This window comes from Nannospalax galili, unplaced genomic scaffold (assembly GCF_000622305.1).
Source record: "Nannospalax galili isolate Female #2095 unplaced genomic scaffold, S.galili_v1.0 scaffold809, whole genome shotgun sequence".
Classification (NCBI taxonomy): Eukaryota; Metazoa; Chordata; class Mammalia; order Rodentia; family Spalacidae; genus Nannospalax; species Nannospalax galili.
This window is the reverse complement of record NW_008360015.1, coordinates 2,112,635-2,128,999: the sequence shown is the minus strand read 5'-3', so window position 1 is coordinate 2,128,999 and position 16,365 is coordinate 2,112,635. Positions and strand designations below refer to the sequence as shown.

The window sequence follows — 16,365 nt, the reverse complement described above, 5'->3', positions numbered from 1 at the left end:
CTTTTTTAAAAAAATTATTAATTCTTTTATGTTTATTTTATTGTGGGAGGATGCATATATCACAGAGCACATGTAGAAGTCCAAGAATGGAGACTGAACTTCTGTCGTCTCCTCCCCTTCGACTTGCTGAGTCATCTCTCAGCCCTATTAATTTATTATTGAGAGTATGCTGTGGAGGGTCCTGGGGTTTGAACGCATAGCCTTCAGCATGCTAGGCAAGAGCTCTACCACCGAGCCACGCCCCAGCCCCATCAGTTGTATTTCAAGATGCACTTTGTAATCCTACGCCTTATTTATCTTATAGTACCCAAACAATGGTCAGGTCCTGTGGTCTGCCCACCATGTCTGCTTTCTGATACCTCATCCTTTATGTCTGATCCAAACTCACCCACCCTGCAAACAGCCTGTCTCACTGCCACAAAAATAAACCAAATTAAATTTCCTAGTTATTCCCAGTAAAATAGATTTAGCTTAAATTCTTTGTGTGTTTTTGTTGTCTGTTTTGATTTTTTTTTTTTTGCGACAGGGTCACCCTGTAGTCCCAGCTGGCCTGGAACTTGCTATGTAACCAGGCTGGCCGGGAACTCAGAGATGTACCTGCCTCTGCCTCCAGAATGCTGGGATTAAAAGTGTGCATCACCATGCCCAGTGGTTTTGAAACTTTTTTTAACATTTTTATTTTATGTGTATGTGTTTTGTTTGTATGTATGTAAGTGTACCACGTGTGTGCAATGGACATGGAGGTCAGGAGATGACATCAGATTACCTGGAACCGTAGTTACAGTAGTTATTGGTGGTTGTTAGACGCCGTGTGGATGCCGAGAACCCAACTTGAGTCCTCTGCAAGAGCAGCTAGTGCTTTTCACCATGGAGTCATGTCTCCAACCCCTTATTTTTGTTCTTTTGAGACTGGGTTTCATGTAGCTCAGGCTGGCCTTGACTCCTCCTGCCCTGACTTCCTGAGTGCCGGGATTGCAGATGTGCACTAGCATACCCAGTGTGTAGGGCATTGGGGATGCAACCCAGGGCTTTGTGCACACTAGGCAAGCACTCTGCCGATGGGGCCATATCTCCAGCCCTGATTTTTGTGACTTCTTGTCGTCCACCTATACTGTTCATTTTGAAATTCAGCCCTGCTAGTCATGCTTCATTGCCCTAGATTGACCCCTGAGATCCTACATCCAGGGAGTTAAAAACCTGTTTGGATAGTTGTGCAGTAACTAGTAAAAAAAATAATAAAGTAAGGAAATTTAGGGCCATAAAGGACAGGGGACTCTGTCAGGGGGGAGGGGTCTGGATGGGAGAGATGGTGGAGTGAGCACCTGGGAGTGTCTTGGGACAGCTCTGAGGACCTGTAGGTGTCTACACACTTCAGTGTGTGTAGGTGTTCACATAGGACAGTGTGTGTAGATGTATACACATGCAGAGTGTGTGGATGCTTGCACTGCATGCAGGTATGTACACACGCAGACTGTGTAGGTGTACACATAGGGCAGTGTATGTAGATGGGTGCGCATGCAGAGTGTGTAGATATGGAGGCAGACATACAGCAATGTATGCAGGTACATGCACATGACATCTGCCTTAGGGAAGGCTCAGGTGATCACATGGATGGATGAGAGTTCTGGAAGTCTTAAGTGCTAAATGCTAGAAATTGAGTCTTGCTTGACAGTTCTTTCTCTGTATTAAGGAATTTACATTGTTTTGTAAGTGGCACTAAGTTTCTCTCTCTCTCTCTCTCTCTCTCTCTCTGTATGTGTGTGTATACGTGTGTGTGTGTGTTGTGTCATGAAGTGTTTTATTCATCTATCCAACAAATAATTATTTCACAATGGAAATGAATCAGAGTGAAGAGGAGCCTGCGCCTGTTGTGTTGATCCAGAGTCAAGGGAAGAGTTGTCTGGGACTGAGTGGTTGCAGTGGGCCGGGAAGGGTGGACTTAAAGCTGTTACAGTGATGGACTGAGGAGCCTGAGTGAGGGCTTGAGGACAGCTAGCCAGAGCATCTGTCTATGGCATGTTCTTGTCTGTCCAGCTAAACTGTAAACTCATAGGTGTCGGGTGCTGTGTTCTCTGTTAATACAGCACCACACAGTCTTTTTATTCCTGTGTAAACGTAGTTCAGCCTCCGTTATTCCACACAGCAAAGGCACGCTGACTTAGAACTCCCTAATGGACTGAATGCAGGGTTTATTTTCTAAGAAGCAAATACCACTGATGTTAATTCTCAAATCACTATTACATTTTGTTTTTGTCACTGTGTGCACATGCACCTGCACACACACAGATTGAAGATAGTTTGAGGTATGTGTTAAATCCAGGGAAAATATTTGTGTGTGTGTGTGTGTGTGTGTGTGTGTGAGAGAGAGAGAGAGAGAGAGAGAGAGAGAGAGAGAGAGAGAGAGATATCACAAGATCACAGGTGTCAGGTGTCTCTGGGGACCAGGAAGGACAAGGTGGATTTGGCCTCAAACTCTAAAGGGAAGCAGTTGCAGGCAGAGGAGAGCCTTGAGAAGTTGGGGAAGATTTGCTAATGTTTGAAGAGCAACTGAGCGCAGGAAGCAGGGATCTTAGTCCAGAGGCCACTCATAGTCTTGAAATTATTGTCCAAAGACTTTAGTTGGTTTACTTAGGTGACAGGCTAAATACTTGTTAATCTGAAATATACTTGATCAGCATTCTATTTAATAATCCACAAAAGCAAGTGAGAGATGCTTGTGCAGGGACTTGATCAGCATTCTATTTAATAATCCACAGAAACAAGTGAGAGATGCTTGTGCAGGGACTTGATCAGCATTCTATTTAATAATCCACAGAAACAAGTGAGAGATGCTTGTGCAGGGACTTGATCAGCATTCTATTTAATAATCCACAGAAGCAAGTGAGAGATGCTTGTGCAGGGACTTGATCAGCATTCTATTTAATAATCCACAGAAGCAAGTGAGAGATGCTTGTGCTCCTTCCCTGCACTCACTTCAAACTTTGTTCCAGGCTGACTTAACAGGAAGTGATTTTTTAAAGTGATTTTTAAAATTTTATTTGTATTTTATTGTATGAGTGTATTGCCTGCACATATGTAAGTGCACCATGTGTGTGCAATGCCCACAGAGGTCAGAATGTGGCTGTTGGGAACTGAACCTGGGTCCTCTGCAAGAGCAAGTACTCTTATCCTCTAGGCCATCTTGCCCATCTTGCCAGTCTTGGAGTTGATTTTTTTTTTTTTTTAAAGAAAAGCCAGGATGACTGGGTGTGGTGGTGCACACCTATAATCCCAGCACTTGGGAGGCAGAGGCAGGTGGATCTTTGTGAATTCACAATGTGGCTGTTGGGAACTGAACCTGGGTCCTCTGCAAGAGCAAGTACTCTTATCCTCTAGGCCATCTTGCCCATCTTGCCAGTCTTGGAGTTGATTTTTTTTTTTTTTTAAAGAAAAGCCAGGATGACTGGGTGTGGTGGTGCACACCTATAATCCCAGCACTTGGGAGGCAGAGGCAGGTGGATCTTTGTGAATTCACGGCCAACCTGGTCTACACAGTGAGTTCCAGGACAGCTGGGGCTACAGGGAGACACTGTCTCAAAAAGCATCCTTTCTTTTTTTAAAAGATATTTTATTTATTATTTTTATTTTATGTGTATGAGTGCTATACCTGCATGTAGGTAAGTGCACCCATGTCCTGTGATTCTTGAGAAGGACAGAAGGGCCTGTCGGATCCCCTGGAACTGGAGTTAGGGACAGTTGTTAGCTGCCATGTGGGTGCTGGGATTTGAACTCAGGTCTTCTGCAAGAACAGTCAGTGTTCTTAACTGCTGAGCCATCTCTTCAGCCCTATCTTTTCTTTTTTTAAAAAAAGGTGTATGTGGTATGTGTGTCTGCATGTATGTATGTATACTACATGTGTGCTGGTACCTGCAGAGGTCAGAGAGGGTGTTGGATCCCCTGGAACTGGAGTTATGGATGGTTGTTAGCCGCAATGTGGTTGCTAGGAACGGAACCTGGGTCCTCTGCAAGAGCAGCCAGTGCTCTTAACTGCTGAGCCATCTCTCCATCCCCCTAATGGTTTCCTTTCTCCATTGGCCTTGCAAAGCTTGCTGCACAGTGTGCTAAGAGTTAGTCCCGTCCACTCAGTATAGCACCTGTTCTTTCTTGCTAGCATTTTAATTGAGATATGCCATATAAATAATATGCCATCTGCCACAAAATACCATCCTTTCAAGCGTACTAGCCAATGTTTTTTGGTATATCTGGAAACCACCATCACCATCAATTATAGGACATTTTCATCTCCTCCAAAGGAGCCCCGTGTTCCTTAGCTGTCGTTCTCCTCATTCCTCAGCCTGTGTCCATGTACAGCCTACTGAAAATTAAATTTTCTCTATGTAATCTGAAATTGGGAAAAAAGAAATCCATTTAAAATAGAATAAAACGGAATTTAAAAGTGAATATAGCAAAAGAAATGTAGGACTTGTATGGGGAACCTATAAAACATTGTTGAGAAAAATTAGTAAGTAGAAAGATCATCAGTCCTTGGTGCCGTGCAGGGCCTTGGAAATCCCAAGAGGGTGTTTTATTTGGGGGAGGGCGTGCAGAATTTGACAGGATGGTCTTAGAATTCAATGGAAATGAAGGATCCAGAATAGCCAAGGCACCCTGAAAATTTAAAGTTGAAGACTTGTGCTCCGCAACTTCAAAGCATTCTACAAAACTATGTTAATTAAACTAGACAGAATGGTGCTCAGAGGCCCACACTAAGGATGGACACCACAGTAAAAGCCATGGAAAAGAGTTAGGAATCAAGCTGGACTTCCTGGCTGGGGACTGTAATCCCAGCTACTCAAGAGTCTGAGGCATGAGGGAGGAGGATCTGTTTGTGTTGGGAGACCTTGGTTTCCACCAAACAAAACCAAGAAACATTTTTGAAACATGAATCTATTGTATTTAATCTTCCCTAAGTTTCAATATAAACAAAAAACAGCAGTAGTTTAGTTTCATCTACAAAGGTGCCATTTTAAGAGTTCTTACAAGGGTTGGAGAGGTGACTCAGTGTTTAAGACCTGGGTTTGGCTCCCAGCACCCACATGGCAGCTAATAACTGTACTTAGCTCCAATTCCAGAGGATCTGCTGCTTCCTTCTGACCTTTGTGACATTGCGTGCACATAGCACACATACACACATGCAGGCAAAACACTCGTACAACAAAAATAAAAAGTTCTTTCAACCTAAGATTCTCACAAATGGTGGAATTCTTCCTAAAACATTAAGCTTTATTTTTTGAGACAGAGTCTCACTGTGTAGCCTAGGCTAGCCTCGAACTTAGAGTGATCCTCCCACCTCCGCCTCCCAGTGCTGGGATTGTAAATGTGTACCATGATCATACTGAGTCAGAGGTCAGGTTTGAAATGATTTTTCCCTTCCTTCCTTCCTCTTCAGCCCTCTTTCCTGCCTTCCACCCATTCTCTTTGCCTTTTTTCTTTCTTTTTTTAAATTTTATTTTTTATTGAACTTTTTGTGATTTTTATACAATATAGTTTAATGGTATCTAGATCCCCTCCCCTGTCCCACCACTGCCCCCACCCTATTTAATGTAATATGACCTATAGAGTATGATTTGTGTCTCCAAATATCCTTCAGTGACGGTCCATCCACTGAGCCCAAAAAGTCCCATCCCTGTAAGACAATGTCGCTCCCCTCCCAGCAGCTGCCACAAGTTCCTTAGGTTGTGTTGGGATTTCTTTTCTTTGTTTTTTCCTCCCTCCCTCCCTCCCTCCCTCCCTCTTCCCTCCTTCCTCCTTCCTTCCTTCCTCCTTCCTTTTTCCTTCCTTCCTCCTTCCTTCCTCCTTCCTTCCTTCTTCCTTCCCTTCCTTCCTTCCTTCCTTCCTTCCTTCCTTCCTTCCTTCCTTCCTTAATTTCCTTCATTCTTCCTTTTTTTTTAGACAGGGTCTCCCTGTAGCCCCAGCTGACCTGGATTACTATGTAGAAGGTTGGCCTTGACCTCTCTGTCACAGAGATCCACCTGCCTCTGCCTTCTGAGTGCTCAGATTAAAGACATGCACCACCACACCACACCTGGCTTTAGTTTTCTTTCTTAATTCATTTCAGTTTGCCTCTTCATTCAGTGGAAGGCAGAAAAGGGGGTAAATGTGTTCAAAGTATATGATATGCTTGAATGGAAATATCCTTATAAAACACGTTTTGTACAATGGAAATATGCCAATACAAAAAAGGAGACAGAACTATACACAGAAGATGCTCTGGGATAACAGAGGCAGAGATCAGAGCAATACAGCTACAAGTCAAGGAATACCAGGGACGGGGAACTGATACTGGAAGCAAGGAAGACACAAGAAAAGATTCTTCTCTACAGATCTTGGAGAGACCATGGCCCTCTTTACACAACCCCCAGGTAAACCCAGCAGACTTCTTTTCCCCTGGCTTCCACATGCAAGTACATCTCTCCAGGAGACCCTCACTTCTCTCCAGCTTCAGAAATCTATAGACAGGCCAGCAAATTTATTTCCTTCCTTCCTTCCTTCCTTCCTTACTTCCTTCCTTCCTTCCTTCCTTCCTCCCACCCTCCTCCCTCCCTCCCTCCCTTCCTTCCTCCCTTCCTTCCTTTGCATATTTTTTATTGAATTTTTGTGCATTTCATATAATACATCTTGATCATATTTAGGTTCCCTCCTCTATCTGCCCCCCCAAACCTGCCCACAGATTTCATGCATTCTGTCATGTATGCCTTTTTCTTGGATACATAAGATTCATTGCTAAGGGAGAAACAGTATGTAAATGCATTGAGCTTTGAAAAGCAGGACACCATGGAAAGACAAAAGTGTGACTCAGGCACCATCCTCTCTATCTCACCCCCCAGGTAATTGTTGCTTAAGAGCTCAGGTGCTCTTGTGAGGCACTGGGAGCTGTTTTCCACCATCTCAGGGAATAGACTCCAGGCCTCCCTGAGGCAAGTGGATTGCTTATCTCCTGTTACTTACTGTGGAGGTGGTCAGTGGAAGTGGACAGGCGTGATGTACATCTCCTACTGGAGGCACTGTAGTCACATGATGCCAGCTCACCAGGAGCAAGCTGAAAAATGTGGCTTTCCATTAACCTGGAAGCAGAGGTGACATCAGGAGCATCCAAGGCCTCACTACCTCAACTATGGGGTATTTGCTGGGTTGCCATGGTAAACTCACAAGTTCACCTGGGGTGGTTTTCATGATTTTCATGGGCTGGGTGTGTGGCTTACCTATAGAGCTCTTGCCTAGCATATGTAAGTAAGGTCCTGGGTTCTGTCCTAGGACTTCAAATAAAACAAATCACATTAGCCATTGGCTTTAAGTTGTACCTGTGGTATATACTATTTATTATTTGTAAAATTTCTTCTCATGGTTTTTATTCTATATATATAGAATAAAATTTATTTATATATAAATAAAATATATACAAATTTTGAAGAGGAAAAATTCTTTCTCTTTTTGAGACAGGGTCTCCCTGTAGCTCAGGTGGCCTGGAACTCAATATGTAGACCAGACTGGCTTCAAACTCACAGAGATCCCCTTGCCTCTGCCTCCTGAGTGCTGGGATTAAAAGTGTCTGCTACCATGCTTGGCCCTATCCTTAATTTTTTAATCAATAGAGTTCCTTTTTTAAGAATATTTTAGAGGGCTGGGGAGATGACTCAGCAGTTAAGAGCACTTGCTGCTCTTCCAGAGGGCTCAAGTTTAGTTCTCAGCACCCATGTCACATAGCTCACATTGGCCTGTAACTCCAGCTCCAGGGTATCTGATACCCTCTTCTGGTCTCTTCGGACACCTGCACTCACCCCCCACACAGACACACACACACACAGACACACACACACACACACACAATTAAAAACCGGAGGTAGTAGTGCATACCTTTGATCTCAGCATTCCAGAGGCAGAGGGAGATGGATCTCTATGAGACTGAGGCCAGCCTAATCTACATAATGAATTCCAGGCCAGCTGGGACTACAGGGAGACTCTGTCTTAAACCCCTCCCAAGTTGTTTAATAGATAAATAATTAATTAACTAAAAAATAATAAACTCTTTAAAAATATTTTAGGGTTTACAAATTATTGGCAAGATAATATAGCTGCCTCTAGACACCCTGTAGTTCCCCCAGTTAACACTTAACTTGGTGTCGCACCTTAGTTGCACCTCATTAGTGAGCCAATAGTAATGCAGTATTATTGACTAACCCCCTACTCTGTCAGGTTTCCTGAATTTTTATGGAAGGTTCGTCCTGGATCTGACCTCACACTGGACATGTGGCATTTCCTTGAGCTCCTCCTGCGGGGACAGTTTCTCAGACCTCAGCTCTGGAGGCCTGGGTAGTTTTGAGACGCTCCGGCTGGGTATTTTGTGGACTGTTACTCAACTGGAGTTTGTCAGATGTCTTTCCCACTGAGAGACAAGGGGAGCTGGGGGGGAACCCCAGAGGGGAGGCACCGCTGTCATCCAGCATGTCATGTGACGCACCACGGAGACAACATTGCTGACCCTGACCTTGGTTGCCTGTTGGCTGGATTCCCCTATATGAAGTCATTCCCTTCCACACTGGGTACTTCCTTGACAGTGTAGAGTTGCTCAGCCATCCTGAGGGTAGAGTTGGCCTCATTGAGTCTGTGCAGTGGGCTGTTTCTTTCTATTTCACTCTGTTCCCTTCATTTATCCATATTGGTATGGAGGCATGGACATTGATGGTTCCATCTGGACTATAGCTCAGTATTGCCTGGTTTCATTGCTTAGGAAGTTCCAGGGTGGCCCATGTGAGCCATCAACTGACTCCTAAGTCCTTTGGCATAACTCCACCAGTGTAAGCTGATCTCTTTGTTTTGAGGAACTGTCTTGCTGTGGTGCCCAGGCTGGCCCTTATGTCCGGGTCCTCAGTGATCCATCTGAGTAGCCTCCCTAGTAGCTAGGATTCCAGGTGCCCGCCACCATGCCTACTTCTCCATGTGTTGCACTGTTGAGGCTTGACTCCATGGTCCCCAGGCTTTGTCGCTCATGAACTGTTCAGCTGTGACTTACATGCTGGGCTGTGAACATACCGTATATTCATACTTAACGTTTCTATTGCCTACATACCACAGGGAAGAAGTGATGGGTCGAGATTAGGTAAAAAGAATTATTGTTGGGGCTGGAGAGATGGCTCCGCAGTTAAGAGCACTGACTGCTCTTGTAGAGGACCCGAGTTCAATTCCCAGCACCCACATGGTGGCTCTGAACCGTCCTTAACTCCAGTTCCAGGGGAATCTGAAGCCCTTTTCTGACCTCTGTGCCATTGCATTACACAGGTGCACTCACATGCATGCAGGCAGTACACTCATACACATAAAATAAAAATAATAAAATATATTTTTTAAATTTAAAAAAGAATCATTATTTTATTTTGTTTTATTTAATTTTATGTGTAAGAATGTTTTGCCCACGTGTGCACAAATTACCCATGTTGTGCAATGGTTGTGGAGCCCAGAAGAGGACATCCAATGCCCTGGGACTGTCGTTACAGATGGCTGTTAGCCGTGTGGGTGCCGGGAAGTAAACCCAGGTCCTCTGCAAGAGCAGCCGGTGCTTTCAACCATGGAGCCACCTCTCCAGCCCAAGGAAAGTTTTGAGTGAACTTCTCAATCTATCTTTGGCCAGTGATTAGCCTGCTTTTTAAGAAAAGTTTATTAATTTATCTTTGGTTTTTTTTGTTTGTTTTTTTAAGACAGTCTCCTTCTGGCCTCAGCTGGCCAGGAACTCACCGTGTAGACCAGGTTGGCGTTGATCTCACAAAGATCTGTCTGCCAGTCTCTTGAGTGCTGAGGTTAAAGGCATGTACCAACATGCTAGGCAGAAAGATTTATTTATTTTTATGTGTATGAGTGCTTGCCTGCATATTTGCATGTACGAGTGGATCACATCCATGCAGTGCCTGTGGGGGCCAGAACAGGGTGTCTAAGCCCCTGGAACTGGAACTGGAATTACAGATGGTTGTATACTGCCATGTGGATGTTGGGAACCAAACCCAGGTCCCCTACAAGAATAGCAAGTGCCTTAACAGATGATCCATCTCTCCAGCCCCTTATTTGAATGTTTTAATGTGACACATCATCTCATTCTGAATTCTCAGCTGTTCAATGCAGTATTGTACTTCAGTGACCTATTGTGACTTTGGCTCATAGAGTAGATCTGTTAAATTTTTTTAAAAAACATTTGTGTGTGCATGTGCCATGGTGAACATGTGGTCAGAGGACAACGTACAGGAGTCAGTTCTCTCCTTCCACTATGAACTAGCGATTAAACTCTGATCATCAGGCTTGGTGCCAAGTCCCTTTAACCTACTGAGTCATGGTCCCCCGAACATCCGGAGTTACCTTCATCATTACAGTTGCTGGGTCATCTTGAGTTGTTACTTTGGTCTCTCTGAGCTTCAGTTTTTCTTCTACTGTGATTTTACCCTCACTTATTACACAATGTGAATAACGACTAGCTGAATAATTAGTGTGCAAAATGCCCTTGAGTACTTCAGTGTTCTAAAACACTGAAGGAAAGAAATGATAGAGGACTTTATTCTAGATGGCAATGTGTTTTCTCGATGTTTCATGGCCATGTGTGTCACCTTGCTCAGCTAAGCTTGGTACTTACCCAAATGCATTTCTGTTGACCATTCACATATGAACTTAACAATGGTGTATTTGGGGCTGGCGAGATGTCTCAGTGTGTAAAGGTACTTGCCTCCAAGCCCGATGACCTGGGTTCAATCCCCAGGACCCATGTGGTGGAAGGAGAGAGCAGTCTCCCAAGCTGTCCTCTGAGCTCATGTGCATACACATACATAAAAAATGCAATAAAAATAGTAACCCCACTGCACTTGGCGGGACAGAATCCAAAAGGGAAAATGCTGCCAGTGCCTTTTCTTGCTGTTATTTATTGCTCCCTCCTCCTGGCTTATTTGTTTTTGTTCTGGTCTGATGATGAAATTAGAGACTAATATACTTCTAGCTTTTATCTGTGAAATCACCCAACTTCCTCCCTTTACTCTTAGCATTGTTTAAAGTGGCTCCATGAGAAGAGTGCAGTCTCTGCTACATATAGTGGACCAACACCTTTAATCCCAGCACTTGGGAGGAGGGGGCAGGCTGTTCTCTGTGAAATTGAGGCCAGCCTGGTTTACCTAGTGAGTTCCAAGCCAGCTGGGGCCACAGGGAGACCCTGTCTCAAAAAAAAAAGCAAACAAAAAACACAGAACAGCAACAAACAAAATAACACCCTCCAAATTAAAATGTTTAATACAGTTTTGTTTATATTCACATGAAAGTCATCTGCAGCCAGATATGAAGGTGCACACGTATAATCCTAACATGCTGGAGGCTGGGAACCTCAAGTGCTAAGCCAACCTGGGGAACATCATGAGACCTTGTTTCAAAAGAATTAAACATCAGTTATAAGGCCAGAAGGTTTGGATTTATGTGAGATTCTTTTTCTCACTAAACCTGAACTATTTCCTTTGGATAGAATAATCTTCTAGAATGATGATCAAATCCAGTTTAACTAATGAGAGAAAGGCTTTGGGAGTTAAAACTCCTTTCTTTTCTGAAAGATTTAGTTTTCCGCTTAAAACCTTAAGACAGCAGTGCAAGCTTGAGAAGTCAATGTTAAGCAATTTTAAAAATTAAAAAAAAGAACAAAACCAAAAACAGGGACTGGAGAGATGGCTCAGTGGTTAAGAGCACCAGCTGCTCTTGCAGAAGATGTGGGTTTAGTTCCCAGCATTCACATGGCAGCTAACAACTGTAACTCCAGTTCCAGGGGATCGGATGCCCTTTTCTGGCCTCCACAGGTGCACTTACATACATACAGGCAAAGCACTCATACAATACACATAAAATAAATAAAATTCTAAAAAATAAAACTTGAGAGTGATCTTAGTTCATTTTGCTTAAAAGTCAAGCCGTAGGCCTGGGCAGGGCCCCAAGGACAAGTAGCCTTTGTGTTTGTTCATGTCCTGTCCTCAGAGCTTAAGTCAGACCTTGGTGTGTGGTCCACGATCAGCAATGTTGGTTAAATGTAGAAATAAATTTGCTGCTCGGAATGGGCGGCTTTTCCTGACTATAGCTGATCAAGCTGTTTAAAATCTCCCTCCCTCCCTCCCTCCCTCCCTCCCTCTCTCCCTCCATCGACCTGAGATCTTGAATCTCTTCATATTGAACCTCTGATCCTCTGCCTCTACCTCCCAAGTGCTGTGACTTTAGGTGTGCACCTCCATGCTTGTTTATGGGGTACTGGGGATGGAACCCAGGGCTGTGTGTGTTGTTGGCAAGCACGCTACCTGCTGAGCTGCATCCCAGCCTAAATGAATTAGGCTCCTAACCTCAGTTTTGTGTGATCAGTGATGAATATGGCAACAGTAACTCTGATGGAATTGTGAGGTTGAGTAGCTGAGAGTCTGTGTGGACAGTGCCTGGTTGCACTATAAGCATTTAGTACATTTTATCTGCTGTTACTAGTTGTGCTGAAGGGAAGTGGGTTATATTTTTAAATGAGCACATAACAGAATGTGCCAGCAGCCCAGAACATTCCATTGAGAAGTTTCATTGAGTTCTTCTGGCAGGTGCATGGGTGGGTCGGATGGTTGGTTGTCTGGGCAACAGCCTGCTCCCCCGGGTGCCATTTGGAAGTGCCACTTGCACACTGCTCATTAGTTGGCGGCTGTGAAATTATCCTGCGCTTTTCAGGAGTGAAGACAATACTAGTCATCGGGGAATGAATTGCTGGAATGAATAAGCATTGTCAATGTAGTAGCAGAAACACAACTTGTACCTCAAAGGGGAGAAGAGATAGTTTACTCTGGAGCCAAATATGAGTGGTCATGACCCAAGGGAACATGGATTTAGGCCACCCCCAAATTCCATGTTCCAGGCGAATGCAGTTTCATGAGGGCCTTAACTTTTTAAATTAATATTTTATGTATATGAGTATTTTGCCTGCATGTATGTATGTGTACCACATGTGTGCAGTGCCAGCAGCAAAGGCTAGAAAAGGAGTAACTCCCTGGAACTGGAGTTACAGATGGTTGTTAGCCACCATGGGTGCTGGGAACTGAACCTGGGTCCTCTGCAGGAGCAGCCAGTACTCTTAACCACTGAGCCATCTCTACAGCCCCAATGTTTTTATAATAACAGAACTAAGAAAGTCATAAATCAAGACACTTTTCAAATACAGTGGTGGAAACATAGGAGAGGCCTGTTGAGCAAGGTGGGGAAACCTGTGTTATCCACCTCAGATGCTATCTGATGACAGCCTTGGCTTTGGGGTTGGTGAAGGCTAGTGGTCTGCTAAGTTAATACATTCCAAAGGAAAGTTAGTGCTCTGTACATTCCAAATGATTTACCTAACAGTCACAGAGCTGTGAGGTCAGGTACAGAGGAAGATGAGAAATGGCTATTACCAAGGCTGAAAATGGCCCAAGATAGTTTGGGTCTGGATTTGCAATATTCCAGCCTCTTCGCAATCACTGAAGCTCTGTCTAATCAATTAATCAGCCTTGCCGAAGATGCAGTTTGAAGATAGCTTCTTTCTGGAACTTTTATTCACATCATGTACATGTCATTTAAATTAAGGATGTTAGAGAGGAGCAATAAACATTGTATAGAGATGGTGCTAAGTAACTAACTGATCTCTGTTCACTTCTAGATCATAGTATTTAGCTGACACTTTGTCTAATGAAACAAGTTCTCCTGGGGTCCAAAGCAAGAAAAGCTCTTTCCACCTGAAAATGACCTTGACCATATATGCTTGAGGAACAGCTCCTGAAACCCAGTGAGGGAGGGACATGTCCACTACGCTTCAGTGGCTCCTGCCAATCAGATCCAGGGGGCTAGAAAAGCAGCATTTTAAAATTTAGGTTCCAGTGCTCAATAGTAGAGCATCTGCCTAGAATCCCCAGTGAGGGGCTGGGGTGTGGCTCAGTGGTAGAGCACCTGCCTAGAATCCCCAGTGAGGAGCTGGGGGGTGGCTCAGTGGTAGAGCGCCTGCCTAGAATCCCCAGTGCAGGGCTGGGGTGTGGCTCAGTGGTAGAGCACCTGCCTAGAATCCCCAGTGAGGAGCTGGGGTGTGGCTCAGGTAGAGCACCTGCCTAGAATCCCCCAGTGAGGGGCTGGGGTGTGGCTCAGTGGTAGAGCACCTGCCTAGAATCCCCAGTGAGGGGCTGGGGTGTGGCTCAGGTAGAAGACTTGTGTACCATGCACAAGGCCTTGGGTTCCATCCTCAGTACTACAGGAAAGTAAAATTTAGAAATTATGTAGTTCAAATACAAGTTTTCTTAGACTGCAGTGTCCTAGCAAATCCTTGGAGAGTATCCCTTAAGATGTAAAAAATGACTTTGTCCATTCATGAGAGTTTCCTAAAATAAAAAGTTCCAAATGTCCTTGAGATTTTATTGCTTCCTTTTGATACATACTGTATTCCTCCCTCATCATAATAGTGCCTCAGGTTTGAAACCACAGAACCTTTTCTCTTTTTTTTTTTTAGTGCCAAACTCCTTGCATAGCTAAGGATGACCTTTAACTCTTGATTCCTCTGCTTCCACCTCCTGGTGCTAGGGTTTCAGGCCTGGACCACCATCCCCAGCTGATGCAGTGCTGAGGAGCAAATCCTGACCTCAGTGCTTACTAGGCGAGCAGTCTTCAGACTGAGCTATACCCCTAGCCTCAGTAAACATCTCTTTTATTCATTGTATCCCCAGAGCCTCACATGTAATTGGTGCGTAATGAATTTGTTTTAAAACAAGACTGGAACCTGGTGTGGTGGTGCATGCTTTTAATCTCAGCATGAGGAGGCAGGTAGATCTCTATGAATTAGAGGCCAGCCTAGTCAACATAGTGGATTCAAGGCTAGCCAGGGCTCCAGGCCAGCCAGGGCTACATAGAGAGATACTATCCCTAAATTAAATAAATAAATACAAGCAGGTCCTGTGGTACACACCTTTAGTCCTAGCACTCAGGAGGCAGAAACAGGCAGATCTCTGTGAGTTCGAGGCCAGCCTAGTCTACAGAGTGAGTTTGGGCTACCCAGGACTACACTGTGAGACCCTGTCTTAAAAAGGAGAAAGGATGAAAAGATGTATCATTTTGCACCATAGAAGGAATTAATTGTTGCCTTTATATATCCCAAACAGGACAGATATCTCAAGTTCACAATATTATTTTAGTAGGAGAAATCATATTTCTTCAAAGTAGATTCAGAATGACCCTCAGTGACCTTCACCCAAACTTGAGGCCAAGTTTTCTTTGTGCCAACATTACTGAAACCATCTCCATTTCATGATGTAACCAAATTCCACTAGAATGAGTGTTAAATTAAAACATTGCTAGCCTAGTAAATATGAATAACCATTAGTATTTTTGAAATGAGATCAGAATTACTCTATTCAGAAGCCATCTGGCTCCAGTGCCTCAGAAAACTGGGCCCAGCCTCAGTGGGTAACTTTTGAGGCAGCTGAGATGGCAGAGGTCAGAGCGTCTAACACTACAGAATGTTCATTTATTGACAAGATCATATGTAGTCCAGTCTAGCCTTAAAGTCACCGTGTATCTGAGAAGGACCTCCAACTTCTAATCCTCCCGCCTTCACATCCCAAGTGCTGGGATTACACACATGGACCACCATGTGTAGTTTATTGATCCCACTATTGCTGGGATCAAACCCAAAACTTCATGTATGTTTGGCAAGCACTCTGCCAACTGAGCTGCAGAATTTTAAAAAAGAGACATGACAGGGTGAAGAGATGGCTCAGCAATAGAGAGCTTACTGCTGCTCTTGTAGGGGACTCAGTTCAGTTTCCAGTACCCTCGTCTTGTGGCTCTCAGAACTGCCTGTAACTGTAACTCCAGGGGATCCAACGCCCTCTTTTGGCCTCAGTGGGCACTGCACTCACATGCACATACCCTCACACAGATACGATACATAAGCATACACATAATTAAAAATAAAAATAAATCTTTTTAAAAAGAGACATGGGGAGATTAAATCTTGGAAAGATCACTTGTCATAGCTGTTCTGAAAGCTCAGGCCAAAGGTGGAGGTGCTGTGGGATGTCCACATTGGGGAGACTGAGGAGGAAAGCATGATGCACAAGGCAGTAGATACTGCTGCTACATGAGACTCCTGTGAAATACTTCATGTACCTTATGGGCATTAAAGAAGAACTTAATAGATAAAAACAATGTGCTCAAGAATGGGAATAATATTGTAAAGATTCCCCTGAAATTTACTTTAAAAAAAAAAAAAGACACGGGCTGGAGAGATGGCTCAGCGGTTAAGAGCACTGACTGCTCTTGCAGAGGACCTGGGTTCGATTG

General features: G+C 44.1%; 1 protein-coding gene across 2 annotated transcripts in view; it reads left to right on the top strand.

Annotated features, from left to right (window-relative positions):
- The window catches only part of Smurf1 (SMAD specific E3 ubiquitin protein ligase 1), a 115,161-nt gene that overhangs the window by 60,787 nt on the left and 38,009 nt on the right, over positions 1-16,365 (top strand). The window lies entirely within an intron of this gene.